The sequence below is a fragment of the Passer montanus genome, unplaced genomic scaffold (genome assembly GCF_014805655.1).
Source record: "Passer montanus isolate IOZ18808 unplaced genomic scaffold, ASM1480565v1 scaffold17, whole genome shotgun sequence".
Lineage (NCBI taxonomy): Eukaryota > Metazoa > Chordata > Aves > Passeriformes > Passeridae > Passer > Passer montanus.
Genome location: NW_024364270.1, coordinates 4719837 through 4745525, shown reverse-complemented (window position 1 = coordinate 4745525; position 25689 = coordinate 4719837). Strand labels below are relative to the sequence as shown.

General features: G+C 40.1%; 1 protein-coding gene across 4 annotated transcripts in view; it reads left to right on the top strand.

The window, feature by feature from the left end:
* The first annotated feature begins 1298 nt into the window (after nucleotides 1-1298).
* Nucleotides 1299-25689, top strand: part of OSBPL8 (oxysterol binding protein like 8) — an 84644-nt gene continuing 60253 nt past the window's right edge. For all 4 annotated transcript variants that reach the window (XM_039703897.1, XM_039703896.1, XM_039703890.1 and 1 more), the window contains exon 1: nucleotides 1299-1479. The gene's annotated coding sequence lies outside the window, so the exon portion shown is untranslated. The remainder of the gene's footprint in view (nucleotides 1480-25689) is intronic.

Here is a 25689-nt window from a genome sequence, read left to right as displayed (position 1 = left end):
CTTCAATTTTGTTTTCATCATTAGATATGTTCTCTGTATTATTCAACATTTTATAACTCATTGCTGAGAAGACAAAGCAATCTTCCACAGCCAGGAATATATACACATCTTTCTACAGAAGCATTAAAAAGTACTGAGGGAAGAATAGCCAGCATTTTAATTAATTCTGGTTCCAAGGAACAGAATGAAAAGATGGTGAGTGGAACATTAGCCCAAGATAATGGACTCCTAGTCACACTGCTGCATAATTGAGATACAGCAGATGATTTTATGAAAATTGGATGGAGCAAAAAGATTTATTTCTGGAGTTGGAAACATTAATCCAAAGTGTCAACTTTTCTGCGTCATTCGTTGGGGGTCAGTGCTGAAGGTGCCAGATATCTTCTGAATGCCCTGACAGTACTTTCCCTTGAAGTAAGTGAAGATGCTCTGCATTTAGCAACTGTTTTCAGCACTGTCAACTGGCAGGTGATAACAACGTGAGGTACATGCTGATGTTACTTGAAATACAGTAATATATGCAAGCTGCTCGTGGTGGTTCTTATTACCGAGGATGTGTTTAAAAGTGCTAGGAGGAGAGGAGGCAACATTATTGTCATCTCTATCTCCCTGAAAGGAGGATGGAGCCAGGTGAGGGTCAGTCTCTCCTCCCAGGCAGCCAGCAACAAGACAAAAGGACACAGCCTCAAGCTGCAGCAGAAAAGGTTTAAGTTGGATAAAGCGAAGGATTTCTCCATAGAAAGGGTGATTAAACATGGAAGGGGGCTGGCCAGGGAGGCGGTGGAATCACCTTCCGCTCATAGAAAGGGTGATTAAACATGGAAGGGGGCTGGCCAGGGAGGCGGTGGAGTCACCCTCCGTTCGAGAAGGTGTTTGAGAAAAGACTGGATGTGGCACTTAGCGCCACGGTCTAATTGACACGGTGGTGTTGGGTCACAGGTTGGATTCGATGACCTTGGAGGTCTTTTCCAACCTAATTGATTCTGTGATTCTGAGAAGTCATATTTTGATGTGATAAAAATACGGGGAAAAAACCAATGCGGGGTTCCCGTTGTGATGTTAATCTGAGACCACGTCTTGCAGTTTTTCGGGCATGCTTTAGATCGCATTTCATTTCCACTGTTTCTACTTTCCCGCTGCCTAAGTTATCCCGCAGCACCAGGCTGGGTGATGTTACAGCGCCGGTGCGCACGGACGGGATTTCCCCCGGCACCTCCCGGGCCCGTCCCGGGTCTGAGGCGGCTCCCGCGCGCCCGCCCGTCCCCCACGCGCCGCCTCCCGCGCCTGCGCGCGCGCCTCCCGCCGCGGCGGATGAGCGGATCAGGCGGCGACCGGGCGGGGCGGCGGCAGCAGCGGGAGCGGAGCAGCGGGAGCGCTCTGTGCCGCGCGGGGCAGGGGAGGGGTCCTGCCAGCCCGCCCGCACATCCACACAGGCCGCGCTCCCCGCCGCGCCTCCTGCCGGACCTGCTGCGGGCAGAGGTGAGGGCAGCGGCGGCTCCGGGGCAGCGCCGCAGCGACCGCGGCTGCGGGCGGCAGGCGGGAGGCGTGTGCCACGGTGCCACCCGGGTCCCCGCCGGGGCCTCGCTGCCGTGCATGCCGCCTCCCCGGCTGCCGGGCGGGAGGGGCTTGCTGGGAGCCCCGGGGGTCTCCGGTAGCGCCGGGCCCGGTGGGGGCTGCTGGGCGCCCGGAGGGCTCGGCGGGGTCCCGCGGGCGAGGCTGAGCGGCTGCGGCCGCTCGGTGCGGTGCCGGGCTCCGCAGCCGCGGGCCGGCTGCTGGCAGCGCCCCAGCGCGCCCCGGGCCCACCGCCCGCCGGGCGCCGTTGGAAGCGGCGGCGTTAAAGCGGTTAAAATGCCGCTGCCGTGACTGCCGGTAACCTCCTGCCTTCCCCCCGCGCGGGGAAAATGAGCTTGCGCTGCAGCCGTGCCCTGGGGAGCGAAACCTAGTTACTGTCCCCGGTCCCGCGGCGCTGCCAGCCGCGCTTCTGCGTCTCTATTAGCAGGCCTTGCACATGGCTCGCTTCCTAAAGAAACTGGGCTCCAAGGGCCCAGTCTTGCTCAACGAACGCGGCGATCGTTCACGTGAAGTTCACACCGTTGGTGAAATAGTGGTGTTCGCAAATTGTGTGTTACAGCAGTGCGCTGTTGAATTCGCCTTCTGAAAGCAGGAAAGCCATCAGTTCAGTGTCTCGCTGTTTCTAACGTGTTTTGTGCTGCCACTGTCTGAAACAGAGTTCTTGGGACTGGGATCAGGATACCTTTTAAAAAGAGCTGATTTTCATCTGGCAGCTTTTATAACTTCAATCATTTCAACTTAATAATAAGACATATAAATCTGTTTGATCTGTTAAGTGTTAGTGCAATCGGGACCCTGCTAATGCTCATTAATTATCAACCTCAGTTTTGAAGTTTGGAAAAGCCAGGAGTTAGAACCGAGTTGTTACTCTACAGTGGGCATAATGGGTGTGTAAAGAGCAGGGCTTCCCACTTGTCTTTGTCAGGTCTGTTGAATGAGAGTTTGGAATTGATACAGTTCTGGTTTTCAATGATGCGGAAAATATGAGAAGAACATAGTTGCATTGTTGGCTACAAAGTAACTGTAGACTGGTGAAGTTTTCTGTGTGCTGTTGTGTTTTCCAATTCCCTGCAAACTTCTGAGGTAATTTGTTGTTTCAGCTAAGTGCTAGTTTTTAGTCAAAGCTCCTGAGCTTTGCGGTTTGTTTTGTGATTATACAGCTTTCCAAAACCTGACTGTAGAGCGCTCCTTTCCAGCTGCTGATTTGATGTGTCTACTTCAGAATCGAAACTAGTTGGGGAAAAAGGGATGTGTGGTTGTGGTCACTTGTGGACCCTTTGGCTCCTCTTTGTTTTCATTTTCTATTCTAGTGTTATGGAGGTATTAGAATCATTTAGTTTGGAAGACTCTAAAAATGATGTTCTAACTAAACCAAATACTATGAGGCTGATGTAGCTTAGACCTAGCAAGACATAATCCTTTTTCTACTTTAGTTATGGGTCAGGGAAAAGAACAACTTTTAAACATGCTGCTTTGTCAAATTAGTTTAAAAAATGACTTTTTAGTAAAGGTCTATCCAGCTTATATCTCTGCTGCATGTGTAAACCCCAGAGTACCTCAAACTGTGTTCTATAAATGCTTGTTGATGTTTGTTAACTTTTACAATACAATAGAAGGAGGAATTTTATGATGTTGCAGACTTGTACACTTTTTATGGGGAACTGAAGTGGGACAGAAAGACTTCAGTGGTCCTGTTCTTTTAATTGTGCTTGCTGCAGTGTCTCAGGTTTTGTTCCAAAGAGAAATAAGATGCCGAAATGAAAGGAAAATAATTTGGGCGAAGGGAAGTTTATTGAAGATGGCTCATTTTGAGATTGCCTTTTTATTAAATTCTGTTGATGTGATTGAGAAGGGTCTAAGGTGATGATGCAGCACTTATGCATTTTCTTTTGTCTGGTCTGCTGTTATACTTTCAAATAAATGGTTGTGCAACTACATAGTAAAGAAACTATGCATACTTTGTATTCTGTGAAGTTGTGTTCCAGCCTCCTCTCCATCCAGTAAATCTTTGCATAGAACACTCAGCCAAGTCTTAATGAACTGTGTTGAGTCAATTATTAGGCTTTCATCTCTTCACTGATTACTGCTTTACCACCTGCTTCCCCGCTGCATTTCCCACAAATTCTGTTTCCTGAAGCATGCAGCAGAGTTTTCTAAGGGCTTTTTCTCCCTTCTCTCTTCCTGTGCTGTGTAATTCCTCTTGCTTTAGGCTGTCTGTCAGATAACTTATCTCTTAGTCTCTTGGTCTTCTTCAGAACAGAAAATAAATTTGCTGGAGAATTTACTTAATGTCATATACTTAAAACTTCCTAATGGGCCAAGCAATGTAGTTTGTTTTAGTTCTGTTTGTTTCTTTTTAATGAATGTGTCAAACTCTACATTACTCAAATTTATGATTAAACACAGAAGACCAGTTTTTATTGTTCAACAAAATGTAGAATAATGAGGGAAAACAAAACCAAAAAAAGTCCTTCAGTGAAGAAATAGCGATAGCTGTAGAAAACAGCATAGTCTTATTCCCAACATGTGTGGGTTTTTCTGCAGTCTATGCAATGTAATTATAGTGGTATAAACACAGATGTTGCTGATCCTATTCTCTGAACTGTGATGTGAACATCTTGGTCAGGTAAATTGTGTTTCATAATAGACTATGCTGTTAATGAAGATCTTGCTTCTGCAGCAGATGTACAGTTGGGAAGCGGAGGAGCAGTGGCAGAAAGCTTTTTGAGGGAGGTGTTTGTGTAGTCACTGTTTTCACAGGAAGGGTGAAGTAGTGTAGTTCGCTGCCTAGATTGTTTTGGTGAATTGGTGTGGTACTTAAAAATACTGCTTCTAAGTGTGAAATCATGCTTTAGATGATTTCCTGAGTGAACTGCATTTACTGTGTAGTTTTCTCCTCCCCCACCCCCCCTTCAGTATTCTGATGTGAACATAATGATGTTGAATTGGTTAATCTTTTCTGGTTTGTTAGGCAGCAGTTATAATCATCTTCTATTAGAACAGGTTGGTTGATGGTAATACAGTTCAGAAGTAAATCTTGTTTAAGGCAGAAGAAATGATGGGCACAGTCTTTGTCATTTGTTTTGTTTGAAAAAAACAGTTCAACTAAAAACCTGACAGCGACCAAAACTGTTTTTCCCAATGCCTTGATTCATTTTAGAGGATCGTCTCTGAATTTTGCTTGAGTGATTTTGCTGTTCTCTTGTCTTTTGGGTAAAGTTGATATCCTCTGTGTTTAACTTCAGCTGGTAAATAGTTCCCTTCCTTCCATCTGCTGCCTACACCTCTCCCACTAAAACAAAGTGGAGAATCGTGCTCTGAGTTTAAAGCTGGAGCAATGTGAAGGGCTTTGTAGGGCTCTTGCTTCTCTTGAGAATGTGTGAACAAATATTGAGAAAAGTATGACTTGCACAAATTTTGTAGGTGCTAGAGAAGGTCTAGTAACCAAAAACTAGAAAAAATTTATTATTTACGTTGAAAAATACTTCATGGTATTTGCAAGTAGTAGAGTAGATCTATTGTTGCTTCCCTGTGGACTAATTTGGACCTTGGACTTGAAGAATCTGCATTGATTTGGGTATGTTTTTATAAATCAGCTTCTGATGAAGGAGGGAGTTTCTCTGCCTAAGAAACTCCCATCAGTTTAGATGCAGTAGAAGCAGCTGTGTAGCTTTGTCTTAAAACATATGCTTGTCCAGCTTGTGGGAACAGCAAATTGCATGCTTTTCTGGTGATTTGTCTCATTTTGGTAATTTCAGACTGTGGTGGAGCTTGATGTTGTGCGGGCTGACATTGGCTTTTAAAAGGAAGCCCGGTATAGAGTGTTGAACTCTATAAATGCAGCAAGTGAAGTCTGAGAAACAGTGCTCATAATAGGCCACTGATTAGTAGCAGATATGTTAAAGTGTTTTTTTCAGAGTAATTGGTTCTGGATTGGACACAGTTGAAATCTGGAGCAGTATTTTGCTATATTTGTTATAAAACAGTGTTTAATCCCATCTGTACTCTACAAGAAGGAAATCTGTTGCAGATGTAACGTGTATAGTAGCATAAGAAGCTTCTTGACAACAGCTAAAACTGTTTGACAGATGGTGGGAGGCATTTGGGAAGTAAGATTTTCACTTTGAGGAAATAGCTTGGACTTCTGGTGCTAGGAGAGGAATAAATAAACCTAATTTTCTTCACACTCTTAATTGTGGATGTGAGATTTTATCTCAGCTTGTTCCCTCAGCACGGGGTACAGCACTTATCATTCATCCACTAAAAATGCTACATCTGTCTCTCAAGAAGTTCTTAAGGTTACAGTGACTTTGACACCATATGGGAATGTGTGTATCTGATTTTCCTTTTTTTTTTCATTTAACCATTCATTCATCCATTTGAAAAAGTTCTCATTGCATCTAAGCTTGAGCTAGTTCATATGCTATCTGTATGTTCAGCCGTTTGCCAGTTCATTAATCCTGTCACCCAGTGTTTGTGTTGCAGTACTGCAGAAGCTGTTAATATGACTATTGAGTTGAGATAAGGAAACCAGCATGTTTCCTTTCAGAGTTATCTTTTTCTTGCCTGCAAACAGAAGCCATGGTATTGTGAAGGTTATTTCAAAAGACCAGTGAGTTTCTTTTGAATAGGTTTGGACTTGGAAGTGCAGGTACAATACTGGTCATTTAAACATGTGGAAAAAAAAAATTGAGTCTTCTTGCTTAACTTAGACTTTTTTGTTGACAGTTTTAGCTATGTAAGGAATTACACATGAGAAAATAAGTGGGTTTTTTAGAATTCACATGTTTAGAGCCAATAGTCTTTAAGCAGGTGGTCTAGTAAACCAAGTTGGGCCCTTGACTGTGGCTTGGGTATTATTTATCTGTTCCTAAGCATTCCCAAGACTTAATAAATTAAAGGATAATTTTCACCTCTCATTCCACCTCAGAGTAATGAATAACACCCATGAATGGTTTACGTGACTCTTCAAGTAGCAGAAGCGTCATTCCAAACCTGGCTTTGTCTCATGTACAGTAGGTCTTTTTCTAACTACTTAAGAGGGTCACGTCTCAGTGACTGGCATATTTTTCCTCAAAAATGTTCTTTAGATGTTGTATTTGTTACAGATGACTTGGAGAGTTAAGACAATTTATTACTTACAACTGGAGGGTGATACTGAAAAAGAGAGCCATATTGTTGATACAAGATTTGTGAAAGTAAATTATAGATTTAGTTGGTATCAAGTTCATGAATTATAAAAGATTTCTGCCTTTATTCTAAAGGTGAAATGTCATGTATTAAGATTCATTAAACACTTGGCCAGGTGCACAGCAAGTTCATTTGCTTGAAATTTCACGTAGATTTTTTTCCTAACTACTTCTAAGACATAGTAAAAAGCATCCTTTATGGGCAAAGTGAATACTTTTATTAGGTAAAAGATGGGTGGCATTTGTTTCAATATTGCATTGACCTAATTTTTTAGTTAATATATTCATATTTTATGGTCTTGCAATCTTTGCAGGTTTAAAAAATTGTGTTAATGCTGTAAATATGTGAATAGATATTTCTTAAATGGCATCGAATTGAGAAACTTGAAACAGTAGTTTTTCCTGGTCTGCTTGCAGTGTAATAGAAAATATCACTTGTTATGGGGATACATGCTGACAGATATAAACTCTTCAGTACTAAATAGCATATTTTTTCTTTGTTCTTGCATATTTAGTTCTGATGTAAATAGCTGCTTATGGATCACTGGTTTTTTTCTTTAAAACAGGCCATATCTTGGTTTGTTTCTGCATGACATGAAAATGCAGAATATTATATAACTGTGTATAGTATATAATATATACTGGAGTGTATATTATATACTATACACAGTGTATAACTGGAGTTAGGGAAAAATACTGTTCACAGCCACATGAAGCTTTCAGAATAAATCCCAATTTTGCCACTCCCTGTGCAAGCTGTTCCTTCCAGTCTCGTCTCAGAGGTGGCTGCCCGAGAGCCTGCGATGTGCGTGGGGACGGTGGTGGAGGGGGCAGGGTGGAGGTTTGTTCTTTGTGTGGTGGGATGCTGGTGCTGCCAGGAGAAGAGGAAGCAGTTTATTTGCAGTGGAGGTTTTGGCACGACTTGTGAACCTTTGTGCTGCATTAGTCAAATATTGTTCTTTAGCACAGAAGAGATAGCTAGGATATTGTTTAGGCATTAAAGCAGTGGGTCTGCATAAACTGCAGTTTGTTGTGTCTCAGCTCTGGGACTCGCATACAGTAGCACCATACTGTACCAGGAGAGTGGGTTTCCTATTGTTCCTCGCTGGAGAACTAGTCTAAGAGAAGGGCTGAAACATGCTAGAGTTTCAGTCTGAAATTCACAATACATAACAAATATTTAACATGGCTGTAGGTCACTAGTCTCTTTCCTTGCACGACTTCACCTTTGTCTCATAAGAGCTCTGTTAGAAGGCTTTAAATGTAATCAGACCTCTTGTGATATTTCTTTCAGTATTTTTTCTAGTGGAAGGCAATCACAAGAACAAGTTTATTTGTGTCTCTGAACGGAACTGAGCCAGTTTAGAGCTCCATTTAGAGTGGTGCAATTTATTACATAATGCAAGGAAAATGTTTGGTCTAAACAGAGATACTATGGCAATTCATATAGCAGTCTGTGTTACTTGGGCCTGACTTTTAAGAGTGAACCACTTAGCTTTTTCTTCTCCCTCATCCCCACCCTCACTTGTGGGGGGGGTTCAATATGGAATTTTCCATTTCATATGGAAATGAGGCAGCTCATCTTCTTGATGGAGGCATTTATTTGTTCTTAGGCAGTTTACCATTGGTGCATCTCCTGCTTTGTAGACAGGCACAGATAATCTTTGTGCTTCCTGTGTAGAACATGTCAGTCCTGCCGACTCCTTGCCACCTACACCATGGCTGCTGAACATGAAACTGAAGTTCTGTGCTGTACTGAGCACTGGCTCCCCGGAGTTACAACTGTGAGCTAAATTAGATGTAAATTGTAGGAGTGGTGCTGGGTGGAGATGGTGCAAACCCCCAGAACTGCTTTGCTTCAGACCTTTTGCCTTTCAGGTGAAGAGTGAGTACCTGTGAAGTCAACCAAATGCTCCTTTTCCACTAATAGGTGGATGTATAATTTAATTTTTTTGGTAGATGTTGAATGCTCTAATATGACTAATGCTAGTGTTGTCATTTTTTCATGTCTTGGAAGCTGCTGTACTGTACTTTTTGAGGGACTACTGGGCACTCAAGACTACTGGATTTTTTAATAAAGAACATGGAGTAACTTTTAAAAAAAGGATATATATTTTAAGTACTTGAAACATGATGATTTTATTTATACATAGTCCATGCATAAATATGGAATAAAGTAGCTAAAAACATCAGGTTGGTACCTAAAGGAAGTGTTAACTGTTCTAGTACACCAGTTTCAATTTTATTTATACATAGTCCATGCATAAATATGGAATAAAGTAGCTAAAGACATCAGGTTGGTACCTAAACCAGTTTCAGAAATAGAGGAGTGAGTCTAAGTTGAAACATTAACAAGATGAAAATGACAAGATTTGGAAGTGGCACTTATATTGAACCTAAAGACCATTCTAAGGTCTTTAGCAAGGAGTGTTTGAGTAAGTATGAATGTGTTAATCCAAGTCTAGAGGAAACAAATTTTGTCTAGATACAGAGTTAATACAAAAAATTTTAAAAATTATTTGTTGAAGATGTCAAATAGCAGCTAGTGTGATTGGCAGGGAAAACTGCAAAGGAAAAGTTCTGTAGACTTGGCCAACAAATTGGCATCAGCTCAGTGTCAATTCATTGTTTTTAATGGCTTGTTCTCCTTCTGAACAGTATTGGCACAGGGAGACGTACACCAGCTAAACTTGGTTAATAGCCTGCACTGTAAGCCTGGGCCAAATGGAGGGGAAATTTGGCTTTGACACATCTCAGTGGATTTGTTACATGTACTATACAGCTACCACACATTTATTCTGGGTATAGTATGCCAGACAATATAATTTTGCAAAACATGTTAAATATTGCTAGTATAACTGTACAGTTGAGTAACTGACTATGCTGCAGCAGAAGATAATGCAAACATTCTCTCTTCTCTTAATGCTCCTTATTTTTAATGCCCTCTTTCCACTTTGGGAGACAAAAAGAGAGGTCTCAGCAACAGGAGAAGTCATTTAGGTCTCGTATTGGACAGCCAAAGGACAACGTCTACAAAGAGAAATTTCCATATCAATATTAGATTTTAGAGTTGCATATTTTCCAGCCCTCTAGGTGGCTGATCATGATTGGTTCTCTGAATAAGAAATCTGCTGCTCTTCTCTTTCCATTTCTTATGGGGGAACCTTACAATGCTGAATTGACTTCTGATTTTTGTCCCTGGAAATATACTTTTCCAATTCAGGCAATGTCACTGAAGTTATGGTAATATGCAGAGGGAAAGGAGGAGGATTGAAGAATAAATTGTTACCTGAAGTAGTAGATAGGATTAATTAATAATTAATGGCCAAGCTTTTGTAGCTGATGTCTAACATACTTAAAGTGGATGTCATGTACATGTTACTAATGGAGGACTGTCTTTTGTGAGTGGAGACCACTTGCATCACTTTCCTAACCTAATAGCAGCTGCTCTGCCAAAGTTGAGGTGGCCTTTTTGCTTCTCTTCTATTTTTGTCTGTGTAAGTAGAATGGTGAGGGCCTCTTTCTGTTACCTTTATTGAGGAAAAGACATCTGGGATTGCTGCTTTTTCATGTGAGATATGGCCTGTCTACTTCATCTGCAGTTCCAGCTACATTATCTGTTCCAATTTCACTGGATACTTACCATCTGTCTTCTGCCTTGGTCTCCTACAAAAGTCACCATTAAAGGGCTGACGGGAATTTTGTGTCTGATTTCTTGTAGCTCTAGGCACCATCTGACTAACTGTGGCTTTAGCTGTTTTTCAGGAGATCATAGTTTTAGAAGAGGCCATGGCAATATCCTTATGTTCTCTCCAGATAGATCAGACACTCTGGAGGACTACTAGCTGCAGGAGGGTTTATTTTTTTCTTTTCCTTAAGTGATACACTTTGCTGTGTTACTAAGAGAGTGGTGTGTGCTGTCTAGATGTGATACAGGGCCTATGTAGAATCTGCTTTGCTGCAAGGACTTGCTGAACCTGTAGAATATTATTTGCATGTGTGCATGTATATATTTGCATAGGTAAGAGTGTCCTAGCAATACATTAGAAGGAGATAACCTCCTGTAAACTGCGAGCTGGCAGTTCTCAGTGCAGGGCTCCCAGCTGGGTCTTCAGCCCAACACAACAGCTGTGACCTGCAGCCCTTCATTTTATTTGCAGACTCCTTTAGAAAAGAAAGAAGTTTTGGTATAGGTAAGTAAAGCAAGTTTGCCTATCTGTATGATGGAAATGGCAGACTTTGAAGGTATCTGCTTCAGTTAGTGAATAAAAAAAAAATACAAATTTAATCTGCACAAGACATGAAAAGTTACAATTCTAACACTAAAGGTCTTGCTAGGCTGTCATGATCTCTAGGAGGCTGGAAGATTTATGTTACAATACAGATTTCCCCTGTTGAAATCACAATTCTGTAATTTCTCATCAGTAATTAAAATGTATTCTTTGATTGTGCAGAGCTAACATTTGGATCTTTTGTACGCAGAATTAAGGATCCCATACTAAGCTACCTCTAAAGATTCACTGCTTGCTGTTTTTAAAAACAGCACCTTGATTCAAGCTTGCAAACAGGATTGTAGTTATCTGTTACAAACCTGTGCTGCCTTGAAAATGGTCAGGATAAACCTTAATGCAAACAGCTACATTACAATACCTGGGAAAGAAAGTCATCAGAGGAAAGCATGGATTTGAGGCCTGTGATACTGGCAAGCAGAAAGCATTTCCCCTACTGAAATGACAATTCCATCTATTTAAATAGCACAAAATTACTGAGCATGAGCAGAATTTTTAAGACAATTCTGAAATCATCGACAAGAATAAATGTTCTTCCTTCATGAGAATTGTTCTCCTTTGATTAAAAAAAAAATCTGCTAAGGCAAAGGAGCGCTGAGCAGAAGGCTTATAGATTCTGATGAAGGTAGGGCGCAGTGAGCAATGAGCTGCCCTATAAAGTAAAGGAGAAACTGGCGAGAAATAAACCTGAGTGTACAGATGGATCTGTACCATGGCAGCTACTTTAATTAAATATTAACTATACCCACTTACTGTCAGTGCTTCAAAGAACACCGCTCAATATTCCTCTCCGTGCACTAACAAGAATATTTCTCTTTGAAGCTCAATAATCAGTTATTTTCAGTGTCATCAGCTCTGTTTGGCTGTCAGCTTGGAGCGGGGAAATATATTTTCTTCTTAACTGAACTAAGAAGTGGTGTAAGGAAATGAGGCCTGTGGTCTGAGAGAGTGTGTTTTTTGGTGGTTTTGGTTTGCTTTCTTTTTAGATTTGTAGAAGACCTCTGCTCTGGTCTCTGTGAGATCATGTTACAAGTTGTGCTACTTTGGTGTTCAGAAACCTTGTTGAATTAAGGCAAGCTTTTGGACTTTCCCTGGTTTTGGCTTATAAACAGCCATATATATTTATATATAAATAGCCCTCTTCATGTAGACGTAAAAAGTTTCCTTGTATATCTTATTTTTAATTTCTACCTTCTTCCTAAACAAAGCTTGATTTATGTCAAAAAGAAGATTAAATATCTGGTAGGTGGTGGTGATTTTCCAGCGTAACAAATCAATGACTGCATGTTGTACCATTTGTTGAGTATCAATGTTTATTTTTTGTTACTAATTGACCAGAAAAGAACTTCAATACACATTTTAGCTGTTTATTTTGTTAATTATCAAATTGTATTTCTTCCTTCTTTATGAAATGAAGAAAACTGGGCTTTTTTGCTTATCTTAAGTCACTTTCCTCTGTGATTGATAGATTGTTTTTGTAAATATAACCTACTTATGCACAGGACTTGTGTTATCTCTTAATATAAATATACTGAAATACCCTCCATCTTATTAATTGCCATATTAGCAGCATAGATGGAATTGAGGCATGAACAGAATAACACAAAAGTCAGCATTGAACTGTACTGTTTCAGTTGCTGTATTCTGTGAATGCTTCAAAGTATCACCTGTAATCTTTCATTCAAAAAGAGAATAAATTATTAATATTTACATCCTATAGAGATTAAATATTTGCCAGTATGAATTTCTGACAATATATTGCAGATGTAGCTTTGCCTGTCTTCCTGCATTTTCATTCTTTGTTTTCTTACATGGATTTATTTCTGAACTCTGTTCCTTAATTATTCTGGATAATAATTTGTGGACTACTTCTTCCTCTTATTGCAGGTACAAGAATTCATTATGCATCTGAAATAATTACCAGCATGACATTTCTTATGCTGAGAACAGTTAAAAATCATATCTTCGTGTCTTCTTCATCAGAACTTGCAACAGTATATTATGGATCAGGCTGATGAACATCCAGCAGAAAAATTAGATGGCTTAGTCTGCTTTTGGAAGAAGAAACCAATAATATTTCTGTAACAACGTGGACACTGGGTATTGCAGTGTAGCAACAGGAGGCTCATGCTTCTCAAACTGCTAGCTCTTTTGGGTTTAATTTTAAACTTCAGGAAGCTAAGGCTTGTTGCATTTTAAGAAAACAGTGTTAAGTGTAACTTCACTGTGTATTGTTCTTAAGAACTAAAGACAATGCGTTTCAATTTGTTTTTTCTTTTAATTCTGTATGCGGAATATTGTCTGGCAGTCGACCTTTTGTGAATTGAATATGTAAGAAAGCATTTGTGCTGGCAGCCTGGGAAGAGGAAAGGGAAGTTAGAGGGAGAGAGACCTGGTGTTGATTTAATGTATAATGTTCAAAAGTGATGGCTGAAACATGTCTGCAGTATTGCACCTAAATTTGAACTGTGATTCATTGTAGGCATTTTGTAGACATTTCTGTGGGTTTAAAAATATGTATTAATTTCCAGTGTTAGCTAGCAATTTCATTTTAAACAGTTCGGTGTTTTTTTGGTGGTGTGGTTTGGTTGGGGTTTTTTGACTGCTAGTTTCTTGTAAGTGATCAAAACATAAACTGCTTGCTTAGCAGATATTTCTATCTTACAAATGCAGATTTTAAGAAGCTTGTGTTGTCTTTCTTGCCAAATGAGTAGCATCTGTTATGATTCATTTGGCTTGAAAGTGTTGGGGGAAATGTTGTGGAAGCAAGCTCTTGGCTCATAGAATAGTTTTCTGAATGTAGTTCAGTGCCTTCATAGAGATGGTGTTTGATTTTGCACCTCTGCCTGTCACCTTCTTGGTGGAGGGAAGGAAGAAAGGGATGTGGGGGGTTTTTGGTGTTTTTTTCATTTGTTGTTGCTGTTTTTGTCAGGGAGCAGATGGTGTTTTAATGACTTGTAACTTGCTATAGCTGACCACCTGCAATCTGCACAGCGTGTTCTGCAGCAGGGCAGCCCAGACAGGGGAAATTGTGGAGGAACAAAAAATAATTGCTAAACAAGTTTCATGTGAAGTCTTAGAAAAGGACCTGAGTGAAGGCAGATGTGCATATGTTATCAGGGTTTTACCTTTCAGTCTGAAAACTCTTACTGAATCCTCACTCCCTTCTCCAGTATCAAGGGTCCCAAGAGTTGAGTGGTGAGGGAGAAGAAATGATGAGGCTTTTTTATTACCACTCACAGGTATAATAGGTACAATTTTACAACTCTGCTTAGCATCTGTCCTCTTTTTGTGGCACAATGCTGCTGTTGACATCAGTACTGAATAAAAGCCCACTTAAGCTCTGGCAGCCTTAGTTCCGTCCTGTTGCAGGGTCATGTTTGCTTGAAATTTGTTCTGTGATTTAATAAAAAAACCAAAACATTTATCTCCATATTTGTCTTGCTTTGGTCCTCTTTTAGGTGATGGTCCTGTGTCATTAACTGTTTTGGTTATAATTGTCTGACTCTTCTCAACATCTTTTCTCCATCCCAGCTTTATTCCGTGTCCATAAAAGTTACATCTTTAGCCTCATGCACCTCTCTCCATTCATTTAAACATATAGCAGCATATTGATTTTTTCTTCTTTGCAGCTGTCCTGCCTGTCTTAGCAATTCAGAAATCTGTGTTCTTGTGCTTTGCTTTACTTTCTCTGGAGAAAAATATAGGTGTTCACTGATGGAAGCTTGCATGATACATGAATAGTTTGCAGTTGTGAAATTTTAAATGTCTCTACTTGAATCCCATGCATGATGGACTTTGCTGCTTACCTTGCAAAAATCATGCTATTGTAACAGTGTGGGAGAAGCTGCAGTTCATGTGCCTATGTCAATGTCTCCTCCCGGCTCAAACAAATTACTGCAAGAGTAAGCTATAAAGCAAAATTAGTAACACTCCACTCCTCCCAATTCTGAGTCCAGGAGGTTGTTATCAGCATCAGTTTATTTGCTCTGACCAGCACTTGCAGGAGCCCTCCTGCTGATACTCTGGTGGAATGCAGCGGTATCAGTCTGCTCTCCATTACAGCCTTGGACTTTGTTTCCTGAGTTAATGAGGATGACATAGGTGTCTTGGCTTCTGCTCCTCCTTCATCATCACTGTTTCTGGTGTCTCATGCATCTTCTAGTTCCCAGCAAATGTTTTGCTGGGTAGCAAAGACAGTAGTTTTGATCTTCAGCAGGCTGTCCTTCCTTATAAGGAGTAGAAACGCTAGACTCCCATGGATTCTGATTTGTGAGCATTACAAAGACAAGCTGGCATGCTCGGTGTCCTGGGAGCTAGTGTTGTGTACTTTGCTTGAGATGCATAATGAGGCTGACAGCTAGGAGATGGATTATTATCTGGGGGAGCACTGAAATTGCTGTTGAGGTGGTTCCTAAAGCTACTGACTTGCTAGTGGTGGAGTCATTTTTCTACCCACAATGAAATGGGTAGAAATCATGATGATGGTATGGGATTTGAACAGTTTGTCCTTCAGTCTGCTTCTGGCAGAAGACATAAGAGTTGTAGCAATGGGTTATAGCATACCTTGCTTTTTTAAACTCCTGCTAAAATTTTAGGAAGAGAGGAAATTGGAAATCAAAGCAGTATATGTACTTGGATTTGCGTTACTTACATTTTCCAGGAATGAGTGGTAGGTAGTTCATTCCTGTGAAGCTCATGCCATGCATGCCATGATGTGAACTCAGTTTCCAGACAAAAGTGACTGCCTGGGGCAGTTCTGCATGGAAAGTGTGTTGCTTACAGACTAGACCTATATCTTAGTGTGAAATTGAGATGTTTTCTGTGCAGGCAACAGTTTTCTGAAAGTGCCTCAACTTTAAGTAAAGTGAAAGTGCAGACAATTCAGATGTGCACCTGCACTAGAACAGCATTTTGTAATCAGACATATGGGTTTACTATGGAAAACGTGATTTTTCTTTTGGTAATCTGAAACGAAATGTCTGAGTGTGCTCAAATCCCATACAGGGGAACAGTTTATTGTGGATCGCTGTTTTAAGGACGATCTCACCTGCATTAACATTTTTGTTTGACTGGCATTGTGGTACAGTTATTTAGGCATCTGAGAAGGTTGCTTTTCAAATTAAAGCAGTTTGCATACTTTCTTACCGTGTGTGCTATGTTGTGGAAATGCCTGAACTGAAGATTCTTGAAGCACCCTTAGAGTGTATTCCCTGTGTTGCAGTCCTTGGCCGCAGGTTAGGGCAGGGAGGTGAGCTCTGTGAAATACTGCCATCTACAGCACTCTCAGGGGTAGCTGAACAGCATCGAGAGAACTCCTTGGAAGTTATAAGGCATGAAATATGGCATAAAGAGGATTCTGACTTTCTGCCACTTCATAAAGGACCTGTTTTCAAAATGAGGAGCTAATTTAAGCTTGTTGATATACTGGAACAGATGCCTGTTAACTAGATATATTGTGTATATTTTAAAATAAATTCTAAAAATGGGGAAGAAGCAATAATTAATACCACTCTGAACTCCAGTAGTGAATGAAGTTTTACTAAAATATAATACTGGAAACAAAATTTTGATGTTAAAACTGAGTAGTAACTATGAAACGGTACTCATTCAGATTCACTAGAGAATCAGAAATCAGTTTATCTGCTTTTCCTTCTGTTGAACAAGTAAAGTTATAAAAAGAAACATGATCATCAGAGTCACACACATCTAAATTTCATAGCAAGTAGGCATGATTTTTTTTTTTGTAAGAGGAAATATCTGTGATGTAGGAAAGAAGAAGTTAGAAAGAAAAAAGAGAATTCTAGCTCCTTCTGCCTGTCTAGTTGTTCTGTTAATTTCATAAAATAAAATGGCAAACATAAAAATAGCAGGTGGGGTGACATAAGTTATAAGTAGATTTCCTTGTAATTAGGCAATCTAAAAGGCAGAATGAATGAGAGAGAGAGAAGTTAAGCTCTTTGAGTGGGAACCGGACTGTGCAATTAATATCTGTTGTTAAAGATAGCATGAAAAGGCAAAATCAAACTTCATAGCCCACCTGGGACATCTTTATCTTTTTTCTCTGTGGCTATTTTTCTGTTAAGCCTTCAATTTTTCCTTCATAAACCTTAAATATTTCAGGATCTTTATGAAGATTTTTTCAGTTCTTGTTAAAATGTGATTTATTTATTTACTAAAACAGCTAACAGATCTTTGAAGGTGTCTAAGGAGACAATTGTGCTATGCTTTTTTTTTTTTTTGATTGAATGCTATTCTCCAGTCCCAAACTAGACAGACTGTTTAGCATTTTAATTGGTTTTCAAGATGAATTCAGGTTTAATGTTCAAGGCCAAAGACAGGGTTGGAAGGTTAATTATACTTATCAACATTTGGGAACAGTCAATTCCCATTGTATGTGAAGTGTTGGCATAGTGCTTTTCTCTTGGGGGGAAATTGCTTGTTATTTCATGCTGTAACTGGAATGTTTGCATGCTTATCTTGGTTGTGTGGTTTTGGTGGGTGTCTCAGTTTACAGTTTGGTGCTTATAAATGGCTTTGAAATACCTAGCTGGCTATTCACTTTTAATCTGGATTTTATTAAGTTAATAGCACTCCTAGAATTACAAGCCTTAATTTCATATTGCATGTCTGTTGCAGACAATTTAGATACAAAAAAACTGAAGTTGTGAATTTCACAGATGTTTTAGAAGCTGTAAGGGAGTGTAAAATGTGCAACTGTAATAAGAACTATCAGCATATGTATGGTATGCTTTCTCAGGTTGTGATCATCAAAAAGAGATGCTGATCCTTCTCTGAATTTTATTGAGGGCTACAAAATGAAGGAACGAAATCCTTTCTCATGCGAAAGATTGTATGCCAAGCTGGTTTTTAGATTGGAGGCTCTGCATGCTTGTTGCTGTCGTTAAAATCAGTATTACTTGGGCTTTAGCGTTACAATTTTGTAAAAACCCCAAACCAATAAATTTTCACTCTCCTACATGTTCATGATAAGATTTCTTGGACGAATCATAGTTTTTAAAAGTTAAAGACTCCAGTTGTAACTACACTGTACCTGCTGAAATTAACTGGTTTGTGTCTGTGATAGCTGTTTTTGGATACTTAGTTAGTAATGGATAGTGCTGGACACGAGGTTCCTCCAGTCGCCCCTTTTGCACTGCACATGGTTGGAAGCATGTGCTGGCAGTTACTCTTACAGCTGCTCCTGCAGGGAATCTGAACGGGTACCTGCACTTTTCTTCCTTCTGACATCTCAGTGCAGTGCATGAAAGGGAGTGTCAGAGCAGGAGTGTGCCCCAGGAGCACCCTCTTACGCTCTGCGTAGGTTGGGACATGCATTTTTGTCCAGTTACAGCTTCTGAGCTATTGCTGCTGGCTCCATTTACTTTGTGAAGCATGGAAGTTAGTGTTTCGTTCTTTTCCTACACATTAGACTTGGAAATACACATGTAAGATGTCTTCAAGGGAATAAAATGTGTAACATTATACAGAGAGGTGTAGTTAACTGCTTTGGCAGAGATACAGGGTATTGAATTGCTTTATGCTAATATTATCTCTGTCGTTAAGCTTGTGTTATCTTGGTGTTGTGAGCAATTTTAAATATGAAAGTAAATTATAAAATGCTGTTAACTGATAATTCTTGTCAGTTTGGGGGACAATATTGGAGCATTGTAATGCTGTGAAAGACAAGGATGTAGGTTTTTTACTTAAAAAAAAAAATACATTCCCTCTTGGAACTATTCTTTTTTCCCTTATTTATCATCAAATAGTAATTGAATTTGCTTGAGCTTACTAGTATTGCATCCTTCCTTCCCAGCATTTGTGTCTGTCTTTCTGCATTCCTGACCTATTGATGGCTCTTGCCCCTTAACTACCTCCTTTAACTAGCTGATTTTTGAGGGGCTGGATAGAGGATGGTGGAGAGGCAGGATTCAAATTCCCTGTCACACAGTCCTATGGGATTGCACAGCTGAGAGGATTGTATTCACTTTAGATCAGGTGCTCGAGCTAGCTGATGGCCCCATTAAACCATTTTAGGGGAAAGAGAATTCCCAGTACTAGAGTAGTCTGGGTGGAAGAACAGGAGGAGGTTCCTTGTCCATTAAATATTTGTTTAGCCTTGAAAAGAGTAATGCTTTGCTTAGGATGTAATTTTTTTCTCTCTTTGTTTTCTTCTCTGAAGCATTTCAAAGAACTTCCAAGGAAGTGTCAAGACTTTGTTTTCCTGTCCGTGCTTACCACCACTCCCTGGTTGTCAAGGAACAGAACCCTTTATCCCAACCATGACACATTCTCATTTGATTGAATCAGAAAAAATAGAATCTTCTATATTAGTCCCTGAAGCAGAACATTAAAAGTACCCTCATAATATGTAGTTCTTGCTATAAAAAGTCTTGGTGTCTCCTTGCAGTACTGGGAGCAAAAAGCATTCAGCTCTTCAGAAATGGGACAGTTTTGTGAACAAATATGTTTAATTTCTGTTCTTGAGGGCTGGCTGTAACATTTGAAGACAGAAGTTTGCTTGACTTCTGTTTTCATCTCTGTGAAAAATAATTTTTATATAGGTTGCTTGTTTGTTGCAAATAGTGTGAGCAGTGGCCTCAGTGATATTGACCTGATTTCTGAGGGCTGTGAATTGCAGATAAGTTGTCACTTGATGATGCTTGTGATTCGTCCACAGCTGTTTGTTGTGGCAGGCCAGGTGCTTCTCAATGCCCAAAGAAATGTCATAGCGGAGCTTGTAATTTGTTAAATAGAAATGGGTAGGTAAACAAGAGGTTTATTTTTAGGTCACTTGCCAAGTCTGCAACGCAATTATATTGTACAGTTCCTGTGGATCAGGCTATATTGTTAAGTATTATTGATTCATCCTATTACACCAAAAACTATGCAGGATCATATGCACAAGCTATGGACAGCTATGCACATCCAAGTTGATCAGCAGTTACTCAGTAGCTTCAGAAGACAAGCTTGGATGTTTGGTGGTAAAAGGACTAGTTCTTGTTAAGCCTGTATGAAATCCCATTTGTAATATTTTTCTCCTGTATTTAAAAAACCCCCACAGAACAACAGTGAAAAACCTCCCAAAAAACCTCCAATTTTACTCCCTAGAATCCCCCCAAAAACCTCACAAACCATAAACAAACCAATAAAAAACCAACCCTCCCAAAAAAAACCTACAAAAGATCCTGAACTGTGATCAGGCGGAACAGCACTGACATCTAAAAAGCAAAGATGGGTTCATCAGCTCATTTTTCTTAAGTGCTAGAGTGAAAAAAACCTAAACTTGGCATAACCAATGGAAATCTAAATTAGACTTTCTAAAGCTTTTTAATAAACCATGATGTGTAAACCAGATACTATTGCTGCCTGTTTGAACCTGCTGCAGCTTTAAGTTAGGATTTCTAGGGTTTTTCCTATTGCAGTAGGTTACTCTGACCTTTTGTTCTTAAATTCTTGTACAGATATCCTGTATCTTGAACTTGTATAAACTACCTTTTAGCACTTGCCAAAAGAAATTGAAATAAAGGCCATTTATTATGTCATCAATTCCGTTTTATTATGAAGAAGAGACACTGCTGCTAAAATAAGAAAATTAAATTGAACATGAGAATAAACATAAGGTTCCTGTTTGAAATATCTGCATTTAAGCCTGCAGAAAAACCATTTTTTAGAAACCTCCCACACAACATAACTGTATTACAGCTAATACAGCTCAACTGAAACTGGTTTGTCTGCATTAAGTCTTCTTTCATATTTTTATTCTTGGAATTTTGATTGATTTTTCTATTTTATTTATTTCAGTTTAGAGTAGAAATTAGGACTGTAGTCACTCTCTTAACTGAGTCATTGTGAAGTGTATTCATGATGCTCATTTTAGAGGTAATCTCAGCTCTTGCTTGGCTGAAATGCCCATTGGCATACGGAAAAGTGGTTCTGTAACGGTAGGGCTTTGGGACATCTGACATTAGGGTGTCCTTTCAATAACTATGAGAATTTAAAAGAGGCCCTAAGGTGTCTTTAACCCTTGAAAACTGGTTGGGCATTCTTTTCAGTTCTCAGAGGTAGCAAAATACACAGTGCAAAGGAAGGACTAAAAACCTAGTAGAATTGCCATTAGAAAATTGGTCTTTGCACTGGCTCAGTTTTGGAGGTATATTAATCATTTAATGGAAAATCTTATGGATTCATTTAAGAAATCAGCTGTGGCAGTGAACTGTCTGCATGTTGGTGCCTGTTGTCCAAGCAAAATCACTGCAGCTTCTGAGATGCAGAAACTTTATGGTGGTTTAAGCTGATGTTTTTACTTCATTTGCAGTAGGTAACAAGCACTCACCTAATCACATATAGCTTATCTAGCAGTTGATAATTCATTGATCTGTAATAGATGATTACTTGTAATCATTTATAAATACTCTCAGAATAGCTTTGTGAAACTTTATTCCTAATGAAGTAGATTGTATTCTTGACCTACAGATGAGAATTAAAATATTTCTGTATCGAAGATCTCATTATAACTAAAATGTTTAGATACACCATTTGATGTACTAAAGTAGACTTTTAAGATCCTCTTATTGAGACTTTTTCTGCACAATGAATTAATTCTTATATTCTCAAAATGTTTTTCATAGTCTTGTTTTTTGTTTTGGAAAGTTCCATGCAGAAGAAATCCAGGTCTACATGTTCTCGTAGGAGGGCAACTGATTCCATTTTGGCATCAGCATCAGAAGGATTTGTTCTGCCACCTATCCATCTTGTCTGTGGAAACATCTCTGCTGACTCATCTTACTTTTTCATTTCAGAAAAACCTCTAACAACAACATTCCTTTTCCTTTTCCCTTGGCATGATTGCCTTCATTTCCTGAAGTAGTTTGCAGTTGTTGTTAGGGGAGTCTGTAGCTGTAGCACAGTGCGTGCTTACCCAGGCTGTTTGGGTTGGAATGGAGGTGAGTGAAGTGGTGTCCCTCAGCTTTTTGTCACCCCTGCTGTGCCAGGCCTGCAGAAGTCCCGTGACCTAGCTCAGTTTAAATTATTCACATTTTGTGAGTGTCTGTTTAAAATAATTTGCAATAGTGGGGATTCCTCTTGACAGAAGAGGGTTAGGAAGCAGCCGCACAGACAGGTCTGCAGGCAGTTCAGAAAAACCTGAGCCTCAGTGGGGTAAGAGGTGGTAAGGACTGGGAGTGGAGGACTGGTCATCTCCCAATCCTAGCAGAGTGTGTCACACTGCCTCTTCATACAGCTGCCAAAATGGGAGATGAGAAAGACAGTGTTCCATGTGAGAGACTATTATTAGTAACTTTACAGATGTGGAAGAAAATCACAGGGTGGAGTTCTGAAAGGAATATGGCTTGCCATGTGTCTAACCACTTAGTTTTAGTCCATCTTTTTTTCTTCAAAATCAAGACTGTCATTGGCCAATTTAACCTTGGATGGCTGTGTATGATGCCCACTTAGTGGTTTTGCTGGTTACTAATGTAGTAAAGTAACAAATAAAAATATGTAAAAATACGATGCTAGATTTGGGGTTGTAAGGCATGAATAAATCTTCATTGCCTACTTTACAATGAAACAAACAAAAAAACCATCTGAATGTTTTATAAAGCTTCATAGGCTCTCTCTTAAATGAACAAAATCAGTGGTTTATTGCCTCTCTTATTTTTATGCTCCAAAGTTAGACTGAGCCCTAGGTAAAAACGGCTCATGGAGGTGAAGTGTATAATGCTGCAGGTAACTGACACCTTTAAGTGAAGAAATAGACTTTTTTACTGTTAAGACCAACAACTCATTTGAGTCATGGGAACAGTCTTGCAGATTACTTATCATGAAGACCTGAATAATTTTGGGAGCTTTGAAGTGTATTTCAATGGCAAAGGGCTCCAGAATCCTAGGAACTTGAGCTTTTAGAGAGAATGTTGGGATTTAGTACTTGTGACTCTTGCCATATTTTCTGTACTCCTTAATTTTTTTCAGGACAAGTTTGTTTGTGGAACCTATTTAAGGTAATAATTATTGAAGTCGCAGTGGGTATTTAGAAGTTTGTTATGCTTCTTTGGCCTTCATTGCCATCTAACTCTCTCAAAAGATAGCTGAAGTATCTGGACTGTGCCAGGTTTTTTCCAGATGAGAGATGTTTTCAAGTCCTGTTCTTAAACATTTCGGCTTTCCTGGGTTTTTTTAGTAGTTTGGTATTTGATGTTTTTTTCCTTTCTGAGAACAGCAATACAGAAGCAGAGGAAACAGCTTGCTCTGCATGTGAGCTGTTTATTCAGGAAATGAGAAGGCAGGTGATGAAACTCAGGGTGGAAGGAAGTGTTTCATAAGGGTAGATTTGGTGGGTGATCGCAGTGTACTTGGGGAACTTGAAGTAGTTGTTGATTCTGGTGTGTTTATATTTGTAGCAGACTTTTGAGCATTCAAATATTGCAATGCAGAATTAATGTAACTATGCAGTTTGTAATCTGTGACTTCTATATAATTACTGGTTTTCCCAAGCTTTCCTGTTTGGACTGACTTCACAGCAGTAGGAATTGAACCTAGAGATTTTCTCAGATTTCTCTTCTGGAATTGCAGAATACAACCAGTTCCTAATTCTTCTAAGTTCTTGTTAGTTAGGAAGAACTGACCCTGTTGCCTCTCCTCCATTTTTACTAGTAACTTTGCTTCAGTTCCTGCTTTCTTGGAACTGATCTAGACAAACACAGGGTACTTGGCGTGCAGTGGCACTTTGTCATGTGCAAGAAGCTGGCTTGATCTGTAGCTTGATAATGAAATGTACTTGATGTGCAGGCTTGTTAGCTGAGAAAGATGATCTGTGGCCTTGTGCTACAACCAGAAGGCTTCTCTTTCTCTGGTGCTTCTCTTTCTCTGGTATTCAGAGAGCCTCGAGGGTAAAACATGCTACCTTTATTGCCTTCTGTGCTATTGCTGCTCCCCCGCTGCACGGAGCAAAGTGAAAGTGCCTTCAGCAGTCATAGGACAGCCTGGAAGACACTTAGATTTTTTGAGAGCCATGGTTTGATCACCCTAGTTAAATTTAGGGTACAGATTTCCTTTAATCTCTTAAGACTGATCCTATATCTCTTAGGAGTTATAGGTAGCTATAACTGTTAGATCTTGATATCTAGAAAACTTGTTCTTTTTGGTTTGTTTTAGCACTTAGATACCTTTGTCAAGAGTGTTACCTTAAGCTTCCTTGTGGATATTATAGAACTGCTTACCTGGAGTTCACCTGGTTATCCTGACAGATAGCTGAACATGAGTCAGTAACATGCCCTTGCCATAAAGAAGATGCATGGTGTTCATGAATGCTTTAGATAAAGCATTGCCAGCAGGTTGAGAATAGTGATCCATCCGCTCTACTCAGCACTGTTGAGTTCACATCTGGGCTGTTGGGTACAGTTCAGGGCTCCTGAGTACAAGGGGGATGTGGATGTACCGGAGAGATCCAGTGAAGGGCTGTGAAGATGATCAAAGGCCTGGATCATCTCTTGTGCCTGGATCATCTTCAAGAACTGGGTCTGTTTAGCCTGGAGAAGAGAAGGCTGAGGGTGAACTCATCAATGTGTATAAATAAATACCTGAAGGGAGGGTGTAAAAGCGACAGATACAGGTTCTTTCCAGTGGTGCTCAGTGATGATACAAGAGGCAGTGGGCACAAACAGAAACACAGGGAGTTCCATCTCAGCATCAGGAACACTTTTTGACTTTGAAGGGCGACCAAGCACTGGCACAAGTTGGCCAGAGTGTTTGTGTAGTCCTCATCCTTGGAGATATTCAAAAGGTGTCTAGACATCCAGAAGGATGGATGTTTCCCAAGGGGAGCTTGGCAAACATGACCTTCAGAGGTCTTTTTCTACCTGGAACATTCTCTGATTCTCTGTGAAATAGCATTTCTTTGGTTCTCTTGTGACTCTACTTTCCAGCAAGGACCTAGGTGAATTTTTATCCTTCTTGACATCAATGTAAGCAACTAGTTTTCTTTTCTCCTAGTGTGCTTTGCCTTTGCTTGCTGCCACATTGATCTTTATAGTAAATGTATTGTAGTGCTTGTGTAATCTTAAAAAAAAATTACAGTATATTATCTGATTCTCATCTTGGGCAATTTAAATGCTTCTACTTCTCTTAGGCTTTAGGGAAAGAAGGCAGGCATCCAGCAGAGCTTAGGTCGGTTTGGAGGTCAGATCCCAGGAGAGCAGTTCCCCTCTGGGAAGGCTGAGTGAGGAGGCAGCAGCTGTTTCACAGGCAGCCAGTGGCAGGGCATGGCAAGGCTGGGCTTGCCTTGAGGTTTGGTGCTGGAGCACAGGAGGGTACTGTGATACTGTGACACGTCCCAAAACAGTACTACAGTGCACCTGCCCGGTCTAAGGAGCCTAGGTCATGGTCCTTAGGAAGAAAGCTAAAACCTGCCTATATAATACACTATGCAGGTGTTCAAGTAACTTGGTCATTGACTAAAAAGAAAATGTGTTAGATTCAGGGGTCATCTCTACCACTTGCACTTTGTGGCTGCACCTTGGCTGAAATTCAGGAATTTGTGTGGGGACAGTGGGGACTCTTGATGAAACTCTCCAGATTTAGTGAAGTGTTTGAACTGAAGCTAATTTTGTGTTGGAGAAGGGGAGGAAGAGTCCTTTTGT